The following is a 13,956-nucleotide window of genomic DNA, read 5'->3' on the forward strand; positions in this document are numbered from 1 at the left end:
ACTATGCCCCAGTGTTCACCAGACATAAACACAAAAAGGTCACAGCACTATTGCCGGTATTAACTGTAAATTGGAAACAACCCAAGGAGCCTTCAGTAGTAGAATGGATGAATAGAATATGGTGTATTTGGTCAAAGCAACAGTCTAATGAATTAACATGAACCAAGTATGGTTAGACTCCACAAAGATGAACCTTACATACATCATTTTGAACAAATGTCTGAGTCCATTATTTAAATTTAAAAATAGGCAAAAATTCCTCGAAGCCAGAATTCAGGACAGATTTTTCCTTTGGAAGGCAGGCAGAGGTAGAGACTAGGAAGATGTCTCGGTGGCTATTTCTTGGGTGCCGGTTAGAGCTTATGTCTTCATGAGCATTTAGGTTATAAAACCGTGTTCCATTTTTAATAATTCATTCTGATATACAGTTGTGATTTGAGTTTTTCCAGTGGATATTACACAAAAATAAAAGTGATTATTAACAGACATCTAATAATGAGGCCAGATTCTAGAGACAGGGCCTGGTTGTCTGTGTAGCCCTTTCCACTTTTTGGTCTTCTTGGAAGAAAGAAAGAGGAAAGGTCTGTCCATCTCTGGTTCCCTTTTTGCCTTGCAAAAAAATGTGTAAGTTATTGCACAAAAGACATGTTGGCATATAAGCATATCTTGTTTCATTGAGCTTAACTTCATTGCTCTCAGTAGATACTGAATATTTGTGGCAACCGTGCATCTGATAATCTATCGGTGCCATTTTTCCAACATTTGTTTACTTCCTGTCTCTGTGTCGCCTTTTGGTTATTCTCACAATATTTCCAATTTTTCATTATTATTATATTTGTTATGCTGACTTGTGAACAGTGATCTTTTACGTTACTGCTCCATTCGCTGAGATGATTATTAGATTTTTATAGCAATAAATTATTTTAAAATTAAAAAAAAAAGAAACAGATGAGGAGACTAGAGCCGTTTACCCCCGAGATGAAAAGTAAGAAGAAACAGGGGTAGGAAAGCAAGATCACAATCTCTATAACGTTGAAAAAATATCCTGGACATTTTTTCGTCCAAAAAAGAAGACGTGTTCTGTGTTGCCCAAGGTAAGAACCAAACTCAGGGAAGTAGTCTCAGGAAGACACATTTCCGTTAAAAAGTGAGGAAAACCTTCCAGTGAAGAGAGTCATCAGTCACTGGAAGGGCTTCCTTGAGAGACACTGAGTTTCCCATCACTAGAGGTATGCAAGCAGAGTCTGAATGAACACCTGTCATGGAGGAGCTAGAGGGATTTTCTTCTTTAGGGGGGATACTGGGTACTCTGTGGCATCACCTCCTATTCTACAACTCTAGTCAGAAATGCCATGAGACAAGGGGTTACATTGCTGATGTCAGAAAATGGAGTGTGTGGTATAGAAAGTATCATTTAATACTAAACAAGCGACATTAAATGTCTCTGAATTACAGAACGGACTCTGCTGACATTTAGCAATCCTTAAGAGGGAAAAATACATAGTTCTAAGGCAGTCTGTAGGGTGTGTTTGCAAGAGGACTGCCTGCTTCAAGTTGGCAGAGTTCTTAAAACTAAGGGACAAGGGGTTGACACTGGACTTCCCTGTGGCCTTGGCCTTGCTCAGCAACTCCCTAGCTTTCTGGGACCAGGTTCTACCTAGGGTTTCAGGCGAGAGGGGAAGAGTTTCAGCACTGAGGACAGCACCTCACCACCCAGAACTAGCCCACCCAGACACAGCAGGGGGCGCTCTAGGCTCTCTTTTCTGCCACCTTCCTTCTCAGGATGGAGCCACAGTGGATAAAACGGGCTATCAAAATCAAACCAGTGTACTCAGGATAGTGAGACAACTATCAAAAAGGGAAGAAAGTGAAGGGACCTGCTGGATTGCTACCTGGCTTTTACACAAATCTCCGTAAACAGGACCAGGTTTGCTCTGCATTAGTCCACGGGCTCAGAGACAGGACTAAACGTGTATTTACCCTCAAAAGCTGTGGCAGAGACAGGATCAAATGGCAAAGTAGAAGGACTGGACTCACCTTCTCTTGTAAAAGCAACAAAATTACAACCAACTGCTGGACAACCATCAACAAAAGAGACTGCAAACTATCAAAAAAGATATCCTACTCCAGAAGACAAAGAGAGGCCACACCAAGATGGTAGGAGGGGATTACATGATATAAGCAACACCATACCCACCAAGTGGGCGGCCCACAGACTGGAAAGTAACTGTATCTCAGTCTCACCCATGGGAGTGAAAGTTTCTAGCCCATGTCAGGTTCCCATGCCTGGGGATCTGGCATTGGGGGGAGGAGTCCCCAGAGCATTTGGTATTGACAGCCAGCGAGGCTTGTGTGCAGGAGCTCCATGGGACTGGAAGAAACAGAGACTCCATTCTTGAAAGGCCCACACAGGCTTTCATGCGCACTGGGTCCCAGGGCAAAGCAGAGACTCCTTAGGAATCTGGGTCAGATCTGCTTGTGATTCTTAGAGGATCTCCTGGGGAAATGGGGTGACTGTGACTCACTGTGGGGGGCGGGGGAGACATTGGAAGCAAAGGTCTCGGGAGTAATTATTAGCATGAACTCCTCTAGAGGTGGCCATTTTGGGGAAAATCTGGCCCCACCCATCAGGGCTGAGTAGCCCCAGACCAAACAACAAACTGGGTGAGAACACAGCCCCACTCATCAGCAAACAGTCTAAGACACCTCCCCCAGGCACACACCTGCTTCTAATAGCACCCAGAGACAAAGCCCTCCCCCCAATCAGAGGGATGAGCATTAGTTCCACCTACCAGTGGTCAGGCACCAGTTCCTCCCATCAGGAAGCATACAGCAAACCCCTGTACCAACTTCAGCCACAAGTCAGGGTGGGGCGGGGGGTGGGCAGCGGCCAGACAGCAGAAGCAAGAGAGGCTACAACCCTATTGTCTGCAAAAAGGATACCACACCAAAAATCTATACAAAATGAGAAGGCAGATAATTATGACTCAGATAAGGAAATAAGAAAAACAAACAAAAACAGAAAAACAGTTAAGTGATCTAGAGATTATTAACCTCCATGAAAAAGACTTTAGACTAATAATAGTAAAGATGTTTCAAGATCTTGGAAATAAACTGGAGGCAAAGATTGACAAGTTACAGGAAACACTGATCAAAGAAATAGAAGATTTAGACAAAAAAAAAAAAAAGGAGTTCCCGTCGTGGCGCAGTGGTTAACAAATCTGACTAGGAACCATGAGGTTGCAGGTTCAGTCCCTGCCCTTGCTCAGTGGGTTAACGATCCGGCGTTGCTGTGAGCTGTGGTGTAGGTCGCAGACGCGGCTTGGATCACGCGTTGCTATGGCTCTGATGTAGGCCGGCGGCTACAGCTCCGATTGGACCTCTAGCCTGGGAACGTCCATATGCCACGAGAGCAGCCCAAGAAATGGTAAAAAGACCAAAAAAAAAAAAAAAATAGAGGATTTAAGGATTAAACAAGCAGAGACACAAAATACAATAACTGAAATAAAAAATTCGCTAGAAGGAACCAACAACAGAATACAGGAGGCAGAATAATAAATATGTGAGGTGCAAGACATACTAATGGAAATCACTAAGCAGAACAGAAAGGAACTCTGGGATAACATTAAATGCACAAACATCCATATTATAGGGGTGCCAGAAGGAGAAGAGAAAGGGCCAGAGAAAGTATTGAAGAGATAATAGCCAAAAACTTCCTTGACATAGGAAAGGAATCACTCACTCAAATCCAGGAAACACAATGAGTACTATATAAAATAAACCCAAGGAGGAATGCCCCAAAACACATATTAATCAAACTGACCAAAATTAAAGGCAAAGAGAAAATATTGAAAGCAGCTAGGGAAAAGAAACAAATAACATACAAGGGAACCCTGATAAGGTTACCAGCTGATTTTTCAGCAGAAACTCTACAGGTCAGAAGGAAGTGGCACAATATACTTAAAGTGATGAAAGGAAAAAAACCCGCAACCAATGTTGCTGCACCCAGCAAGGCTCCCATTCAGATTTGAAGGAGAAATCAAAGCTTTACAGACAAGCAAAAGCCAAGAGAATTCATCACCATCAAACCAGGTTTAAAACAAATACTAAAGGAACTTCTCTAGGTGGAAAAGAAAAGACCACAATTAGAAACAAAAATGTCACAAATTACAAGGTTCACTGGTAAAGGCATACATAGAGTAAAGGTAGGAAATCATCCACAAACAAATATGCTACCAAAACCAGAAATCATAAGAGGAGGGTACAAATGCAATGTACTGGAGATACACTTGCAGTTAAAAGACCAACAGTTTAAAACAAACGTGTGTGTGTGTATGGATATAGATATAGATAGTTATAGATATAGATAGTCCTATATCAAAACTCCATGGTAACTGCAAACCAAAAATATACAGTAGATATGCATATTAATAAGAAAAAGCAATCCAAATACAATGCTAAAAATAGTCACCAAACTGCAAGAGAAGAGAACAAGAGAAGGGAAGAAAACGGAGCAGCAAAAAATCCAAAATAGTTAATAAAATAGCAATAAGAACATACATATCAAATAATTACCTTAAATGTAAATGGAATAAATTCCCCAACCAAAAGACATAGACTGGCTGAATGGATATAGAAACAAGGCCCATATATGTGTTGTCTTAAAGAGACACATTTCAGTTCTAGGGACACATACAAATTGAAAGTGAGAGGATGGAAGATAATACCCCATGCAAACGGAAATCAAAAGAAAGGTGGAGTACTTGTATCTAACAAAATAGACCTTAAAATAAAGAATAGTATAACAAAGAAAGACATTACATAATGATAAAATCATCAATCCAAGAAGAAGATATAACAATTGTAAGTATATATGCATCCGACATTGGATCACCTCAATATATCAGGCAACTGCTCACAACCTAAAAAGGAGAAATTGACAATAACACAATAATAGCAGGGGACTCAACACCCCACTTACAACAATGGACAGATCATTCAGACAGAAAATCAACAAGGAAACAGAGGCCTTAAATGATGCATTAGACCAGATGGACTTAATAGATATTCATAGAACATTCCACCCCAAAGCAGCAGAATACACATTCTTCTCCAGTGCACAGGGAACATTTTCTAGGATTTATCACATACTGGGACACAAATCAAGCTTCATTAACTAAAGAAAATTGAAATCATATCAAGCTTCTTTTTTTTTGTCTTTTTGTCCTTTCTTTAGGGCTGCACCTGCAGCATATGGAGGTTCCCAGGCTAGGAGTCTCATCAGAGCTGTAGCCGCCAGCCTATGCAAGAGCCACAGCAATGCCAGATATGAGCAGTGTCTGTGGCCCACACCACAGCTCATGGCAAGGCCAGATCCTTAACCTGTTGAGCGAGGCCAGGGATCAAACCCGCAACCTCATGGTTCCTAATTGGATTCGTTTCTACTGCGCCACGACAGGAATTCCTCAAGCATCTTTTCTGACCACAATGCTATACTACTGGAAATAAACAAGGAAAAAAACTGCCAAAACAAGGAAAAAAACTAGCAGAGTAAACAACATGCTATTAAAGAACCAGTGGTCACTGAAGAAATAAAAAAAGTTTAGAAAATTCCTAGAAGCAAATGACAACAAAGACACAACACTTCAAAACCTATGGGATGCAGCAAAGGCAGGTTTTTTTTTGTTTATTTGTTTATTTATTTTTTTTGTCTTTTTGCCATTTCTTGGGCTGCTCCTGTGGCATATGGAGGTTCCCAGGCTAGGGGTCTAATCAGAGCTGTAGCCACCGGCCTATGCCACAGCCACAGCAACACGGGATCTGAGCTGCATCTGCAACCTACACCACAGCTCACGGCAATGCCAGATCCTTAATCCACTGAGCAAGGCCAGGATCAAAACTGAGTCCTCATGGATACTAGTCAGATTTGTTTCTGATGAGCCATGATGGGAACTCCAAAATGGACAAATTCTTAGAAAAGTACAATCTCCCAAGACTGAACCAGGATTAAATAGAAGACAAATGGACCAATCACAAGTACTGAAAATGAAACTGTGATTTAAAAACTTCCAACAAACAAAAGTTTAGGACCAGATGGCTTCATAGCCAAATTCTATCAAAAGTTTAGAGAAGGGATAACACCTATCTTTCTGAAACTATTCCAAAAAATTGCAGAGGAAGGAACACTCCCAAACTCCTTCTATGAGGCAACCATCACCCTGATACCAAAACCAGACAAAGACACCACAAAAAAAGAAAATTACAGGCCATTATCACTGATGAACATAGATGCAAAAATCCTCAACAAAATACTAGCAAACTGAATCCAGCAGTACAGTAAGAGGATTGCACACCATGATCAAGTGGGATTTATCCCAGAGATGCAAGGATTTTTCAATATCTGCAAATCAATCAGTGTGATACACTACATTAACAAACTGAAGAATAAAAACCATATGATCCTCTCAATAGATGCATAAAAAAGCTTTTGACAAAATCTGAAATCCATCTCTGATTAAAAAAACCCTCCAGAAAATGGGCATAGAGGGAACTTACCTCAACATAATAAAGGCCATATGTGACAAACCCACAGCTAACATCATTCTCAAAGGTGAAAACCTGAAAGAATCCCCAGTAAGATCAGGAACAAGACAAGGATGTCCACTCTTGCCACTACTAAGTCCTAGTTAAAGCAATTGGGAAATAAAAAGAAATAAAAGGAATCCAAATTGGAAAGGAAGAGGTAAAACTATCCCTGTTTGCAGATGACATGATACTATACCTAGAAAATCCTAAAGATGCTACCAGAAAACTGTTAGGAATGCATCAATGAATTTGGTAAGTTGCAGGATATAAAATTAATACACTTGGAGTTCCTGTCACTGCACAGTGGAAATGAATCCAACTAGGAACCATGAGGTTGCAGGTTTGATCCCTGGCCTTGCTCAGTGGGTTAAGGATCCAGCATTGCCATGAGCTTTGGTGTAGTCACAGATGTGGCTCAGATCTGGTGTTGCTGTGGAATAGGCCAGCAGCTACAGCTCTGATTAGCCCCCCAGCCTGGGGAACTCCATATGCCACTGGTGCCACCCTCAAAAGACAAACAAATAAATAAATAAATAAAATTAATACATAGAAGTCGACTGCATATCTGTATACTAACAATGAATCAGGAATAGAAATTAGGGAAATAATCCCACTTACCATCATCTCAAAGAGAAAAAAAAAAAAAACCTGGAAATAAACATACCTAAAGAGACAAAAGACTTGACCTCTGAAAAATATAAGACACTGATGAAAGAAATCAAAGATTACTCAAACATATGGAAAGATATACCATATTCTGGGATTGGAAGAATAAATATTGTCAAAATGACTATACTACCAAAGGCAATCTACAGATTCAGTGCAATCCTTATCAAATTACCAATGGCACTTTTCACAGAACTAGAATAAAATATTTTAAAGTTTGGAAGCACAAAATACCCAGAATAGCCAAAGCCATCCTGAGGAAGAAAGATGGAGCTGAAAGAATCAGGCTCCTTGACTTTAGGCTATACTACAAAACTACAGTCATCAAAATCATATGGTACTGGCACGAAGACAGAAATCTAGATCAGTGGAACAAGATAGAAAGCCCAGAATTAAACGCACGCACCTATGGTCAACTAATCTACGACAAAGGAGGCAAAAATATACAATGGAGAAAAGACAGTTCTTTCAATAAGTGGTGCTGGGAAAACTGACAGCTACATGTAAAAGAATGAAGTTAGAACACTACCTAACACCATACACAAAAATAAACTCAGAATGGATTAAAGACCTAAATGTAAGACCAGATACTATAAAACACTTAGAGGGAAACATAGACCAAACACTCTCTGACATAAACCACAGAAATATCTTCTCAGATCCATCTCCTAGAGTAAAGACAATAAAAACAAAAATGAACAAATAGGACCTAATTAAACATAAAAAGGTTTTGCACAGCAAAGGAAACCCTGAACAGAAGACAACCCACAGAATGGGAGAAAATATTTGCAAATGAATCAACTGACAAGGGATTAATCTCCAAAATTTATAAACACTTCCTGCAGCTGAATACCCCCCCCAAAAAAAAAACAACCCCATCAAAAAAAAAAAAAAAGGCAGAAGATCTAAAGAGACAATTCTCCACTGAAAACATTACAATGGCCAAAAAAATATGAAAAGATGTTCAACATCACTAATTATTAGAGAAATACAAATCAAAACTACTGTGAGGTACCACTTTATTCTAGCCAGATTGGCCACCATCTAAAAGTCTACAAACAATAAATGCTGGAGAGTGTGGAGAAAAGGGAACCCTCTTACATTGTTGGTGGGAATGTAAATTGGTGCGACCACTATGGAAAATGGTATGGAGAGTCTCAAAAACCTAAAAATACCATTTTATCCAGCAATCCCAATCCTGGACATCCATCCAGAGAAAACCATGACTCAAGAAGATATATATACCCCAATGTTCACCACAGCCCTCTATACAATAGCCAATACATGGAAGTAACCTAAATGTCCATCTACAGAGGAGTGGTACATACACTACAATGGAATAAGCCATAAAAAGGAATGAAATAATGGCATTTGCAGCAACATGGATGGACCTAAAAATTATCATGCTCAGTGAAGTTAGACAGTGAGACACAAATGTCATATGCTATCACTTATTATGTGGAATCTGATAAAGGATACAATGACCTTATTTGAAGAACAGAAACTGACTCACAGAGTTTGAAAATCTTAGGGTTACCTTAGGACATAGGTTGGGGGTGGGGAAGGGATGGGATGGAATGGGGTTTGAGATGTAAACCTCAGTTGTGATATGGTTGTACAACTATAAATACAATAAAATTCACTGAGTTTTAAAAAAAGAAAAAAGAAACTACTCAAAGATGGAAAGATATTCCATGCTCCTGGATTGGAAGAATTAATATCATTAAAGTGGCCATACTACCCATAGATTACTATCATTTAAATGGCCATACTAGCCAATGTAATCCCTATCAAATTACTCATAACACTTTTCACAGAACTAGACCAAACAATCCAAAAATTTATATGGAACCATAAAAGATCCAGAATGCCAAAGCAATCCCGAGGGGGGAAAAAAAAAATCATGAGATAAAACTCTCCCAGACTTCAGACTATATTACAAAGCTGCAGTAATCAAGACAGTGTGATACTGGTACAAAAATAGATACACAGGAGTTCCCGTTGTGGTGCAGTGGTTAACGAATCCGACTAGGAACCATGAGGTTGCAGGTTTGGTCCCTGCCCTTGCTCAGTGGGTTAAGGATCCGGCGTTGCTGTGAGCTGTGGGGTAGGTTGCAGATGTGGCTTGGATCCTGCGTTGCTGTGGCTCTGGCATAGGCCGGGGACTACGGCTCTGATTCGACCCCTAGCCTGGGAACCTCCATATGCCGTGGGAGTGGGCCAAAGAAATAGCAAAAAGACAAAAAAAAAAAAAATAGATACACAGACTAATGGAACAGAGTAGAGAACCCAGAAATAAACCCAGACACCTATGGTCAATCACTCTTCAACAAAGGAGGCAAGAATATAAAAATGGGAAAATTCCTCTTCAGCAAGTGACGCTGGGAAAACTAGACAGCTGCATGTAAATCAATGAAATTAGAACACATCCTCACACAAAAAGCAACTCAAAATGGCTTCCTTAAAGACTTGCACATAAGACAAGACACCATAAAACTCCTAGAAGACAGCATAGACAAAACATTCTCTGATATCAACCATACAAATTTTTTCTTAGGTCAGTGTCCCCAGGCAACAAAAATAAAAATAGTAAAATAAACCAATGGGACCCAATCAAACTTAGAAACTTTTGCACAATAAAGGAAACCACAAAAAACAACAACAACAAAAAGACAACCTACAGATTGGGAGAAAATAGTTTCAAAGAATACAACTGACAAGGGCCTAATCTCCAAAATATACAAACGATTCATACAAGGCAACAGCAAAAAATCAAACAACCCAAATGAATGGAAGTTCCCAAGCTAGGGGTCTAATTGGAGCTCCAGCTGCCAGCCAATGCCACAGCAACACTGGATCTGAGCCACATCTGTGACCTAAGCCACAGCTTGCAGAACAAAGGACTCTTAACCCACTGAGCAAGGCCAGGGATTGAACTCACAGCCTCACTGAGACTACACTGGGTCCTTAACCCACTGAGTCACAATGGGAACTCCCACTTTGCTTATTTATCTATTTATCAACTATTTCACTCAGACGATAGCTCCTTCCTTCATTATCATTTCATTTCTAAGAGCAGAGATAAGGTTATATTCATCTCTGAATCTCTCATAGCACCTAACACAGTTCCAGGCATGTCAGAGGCATTCAGTTAATGTAGCAGGATAAAAGAATGAGTAAATCTTAAATCCAAAGTTCCATTCTGAGTTTATCCTAATAACTGGATCCTAATTACAGACTTATCTTCCCAAAGCACTGACCTCTCTAAGACACTGCACTGCTCAGACTTTGTCCCTGGCTCTCTTTACTACATAACTAAATTCCAGCTCCCCAGGAGAAGCAGTCTGTATGGCAGAGGGCTTTGAACATGGAAGTCCCGGGTGGTCTTCAAGGCCCCACTCTCAAAGGAGAGATGGAGGAGATAGATTGACCTCATCTCTAGTCTCTTTGAAGGCCAAAGTCACTTTTAGAGCCCAAGGCAATTAGATCTTTTTTTATATAACAATAAAAACAACTATTGTTGTTTCTGCTGCAGCTACTGCTGCCCCTTCTACTACTACCACCACTACCAGTATTGCTACTAGTACTGCCGCTACTACTAGTAGTACTACTGCTTCTGCGGCCACCACCAAGTACCGCTACTGCTACCACTGCTCCTCCTCCTACTGCTACTAGTACTATTCCTGCTGCTACTACTATCACCACCACTACTGTGCTACTACTAGTACTACTATTGCTAATATCACCACCAACACTACTGCTACTGCTACTAGCACTACTATTGCTACTACTGCTGCTACTACCACCACCATCACCACCAGAACTGCTACTGCGACTAGTACTACCACTGCTGGTACTACCACCACCACCAGAACTGCTACTATTACTGCTGCTAACAATACTACTGTTGCTTCTACTACCACCACCACCCCTACTATTACTAATCTACCACAACTAGTTCTGCTACCACTATCACTATTGGTGCTGATGCTGCTACTACTGCTATTCCTATTACTAGTCTTATTAATCTGCTGCCACTATTGCTGCGGCTGCTACTACTACCATTATTGCTAATCTGATGCTACTGTAACTACTGCAACAACTGCTGCTGCTACTTTGCGCTGGCTGGGTACCTGTTAAGCTCTGGACCCCAGACTGGTAGCTTTGTCTTGCATGATCTCATATAATCCTCACAACAACCCTATGAAGCGGGTATTGTTCCCTGAGAAGGCAATACAAGCTTAGAGAGGTTCAGTCGTCTGTCCAGAGTCACGCAGCTCCTACGTGGAGGAGCCTGTGTGGCACCAGACTCCAGCCCTTGTGTTCTATCTCCTGTCTCCTCTGGGTACGGTCCTCAGACTGACAGGACGATACATATTTAATGCTGGTTATAAAAGCCTCCCCTCAGGGAGCTCACCCGTTGCCTTCATTCCTGGGCACGACCTCATTTTGCCTCATTCCCCCGAGCCTGGCTCTAGGCGCTCTCCTCCGCAGCTGGATGTCTGTCCCTGCACGTCCTCTGGGCCTGAGCCTCTGCCTTTGAAACAGCTGCTGAGAAACAACTGTCTTATAGGCAGAGCTGGTGCTACCCTCCCTGTTGTAACAGGAGAGATGTTGCACCAGGAGATCGGGATGGGTTAAGTACATGCTGCAGTGTTAGTGTTGGTAGTATTAGTAGCATTAAAAGCAGATACTAGAGGGCGTTTTTCCCAGGAAATTACCCCACAGACTTTCTTTTTCTCCACCCCAAGCCACTTCTTGCCTCCATGATTCAAATTGTAAAGGCAGAAAGCTTTAAAGATGTAGCCCTTAAGAAACTGGATTCTGCTCCCAGCTCTGATACTGCCTGGTTGTGTGACATTAAATGAAACTCTTGCCTGTCTGGAGTTACCCCAGAACTTCAGCTGGTTTCCAGTTCTTACTCTTTGACATAGGGAAGTAATTCTCAACTAATCCTCTTAAGATTATTGTGAGTGGAGTTCCCGCTGTGGTGCAGTGGGTTAAGAATCCAACTGCGGTGGCTTAGTTTGCTGCAGAGACACAAGTTTGATCCCTAGCCAGGCACAGTAGGTTAAAGGATCCGGCATTGCTGCAACTGTGGAATAGGTTGCAGCTGTGGCTCAGATTTAATCCCCAGCCTGGGAACTGTCATGTGCCACACGCGTGGCCATAACTACCTATTTGTTATATATATATATATATATATGTATATATATGTATGTGTGTGTATATATGTATGTATATATATGTATTTGTGTGTGTATATATGTGTGTGTGTATATATATATATATATATATATACACATATAGTGAGGATGCAAAGAGAGGGTGATTGAGGAAGTACAATATTTTGATAAGTTTTTCCCTTTTTTCTCGCTCCTGAGACCTCATAAAGGTCCCCTACCTGGTCCCTGCCTTGACTTTGACCCAGATTGTCCTGTCATTAATTCATCTAACAAAATTTATTAAGCATCTGTGTTTACCAGGCATTTCTCATTCCTCTCTGCTGCCCTGATTCCAACTTATCCTTCCAACTCCTCCTCTAGGAAGTCTTCCCGGACCTCTCAGCCCTCGGGGATAACTCATCCTCTGAGCTTCTAGGGAACTATAATCTAAACCTTTCACTTGGCCCTTAGCAGTGGCTTTGGTATTTCACTTCTGTGTATCGGTCCCCAGCATCCCCACTCGACTTTGCCTTGTTCTTGGGGTGAGATGATCAGAGAGAGCAAAACCAGACTTAGTCCTTGCTCAGGTCCCAGGCCCAGCACAAAGCTGAGCAGAGAGTAACCATTTACTGAGGCTTGGAAGGTACTGCTGCTGCTGCAACTGAGAATGCAGATGAGGTGCCTGCTCTGAATAGAACATTCTGAGAGGCTGCTGCCCCTCCCTCCCTCCCTGCCCAAGTTCATAAATAAGGGCCACCGCTTAAACTTCTGGGCAAAGTGGAACCAGTGTAGTTTACGGCCTGTATAGGAAGATGTGAAACATTGAGCCCAAGAGCATTCATAGGAGAGAGAACAAGAAAGGAGAGGGATGCGGATGGGCTGGGAGGGTGGAAAAGATAAGTGATTATGATGGATGCGTGAACGTGTGCACTGGCATCGTTGCATCGTTTGCGAGGCTCTTGTGAGCAACCTCTTTATATCTGGGTGTGAAAATGCATGAGTTTGTACAGTTTGTATAGCTGCGAATATATGTGCGTTCGCATTACTGAGTATTAAATTATACATCATGGTCAATTCTGAGCACATTTTTGTATCAGCTCCTAGTCTGAGGTCCTGGGTTAAGTTTCTATTTGAAATTCTATCTAATCTCTTGACATGTCATCCATATTAATGGGTCACTTCCTCCACTCCACCTCCCTGAGACTGTGCCCAGAGGGTGTCAGGTCCTCCTCTCCTGCTTCCCAATCCCAGGGTGATGGGAATTCCAGCCAGACCAGGCCCTGGCAGAGCAGCTCACCAAGAGCCCCTTTTCCTAACCTGTTGGTGGATGACTTCTTGTTTATGGCCCTTTCCTGTATCTCGGCCTTCATGCTCCTGTTTTTTTTGCTCTTTCTCCTTCTTCAGACCAGCCCTCACTGAAGGTTCAGAACACAACTGTGGTGTGGTGCTGGGAGGAGAGAGGCTGCTTTCCTCGACAGCCCAATACCTCTCCGCACAGCTCCTGGCAAATTGAATGGTTCAGAGCCGTGGTTCCAGAACA

General features: G+C 41.7%; 1 protein-coding gene and 1 long non-coding RNA gene across 5 annotated transcripts in view; one reads left to right on the plus strand and one right to left on the minus strand.

Moving 5' to 3' along the window:
- Nucleotides 1-13,956, plus strand: part of LOC100737108 (AGBL carboxypeptidase 4) — a 1,252,169-nt gene that overhangs the window by 1,237,162 nt on the left and 1,051 nt on the right. The window lies entirely within an intron of this gene.
- LOC102157940 (uncharacterized) overlaps nucleotides 1-13,956 on the minus strand; it is a 63,312-nt gene that overhangs the window by 24,017 nt on the left and 25,339 nt on the right. The window lies entirely within an intron of this gene.

Source organism: Sus scrofa, chromosome 6 (genome assembly GCF_054392235.1).
Source record: "Sus scrofa isolate SSC_HxYL_T2T_F1_AM1 chromosome 6, Sscrofa_HxYL_maternal_Yorkshire_Landrace_v2.0, whole genome shotgun sequence".
Taxonomy (NCBI): Eukaryota; Metazoa; Chordata; class Mammalia; order Artiodactyla; family Suidae; genus Sus; species Sus scrofa.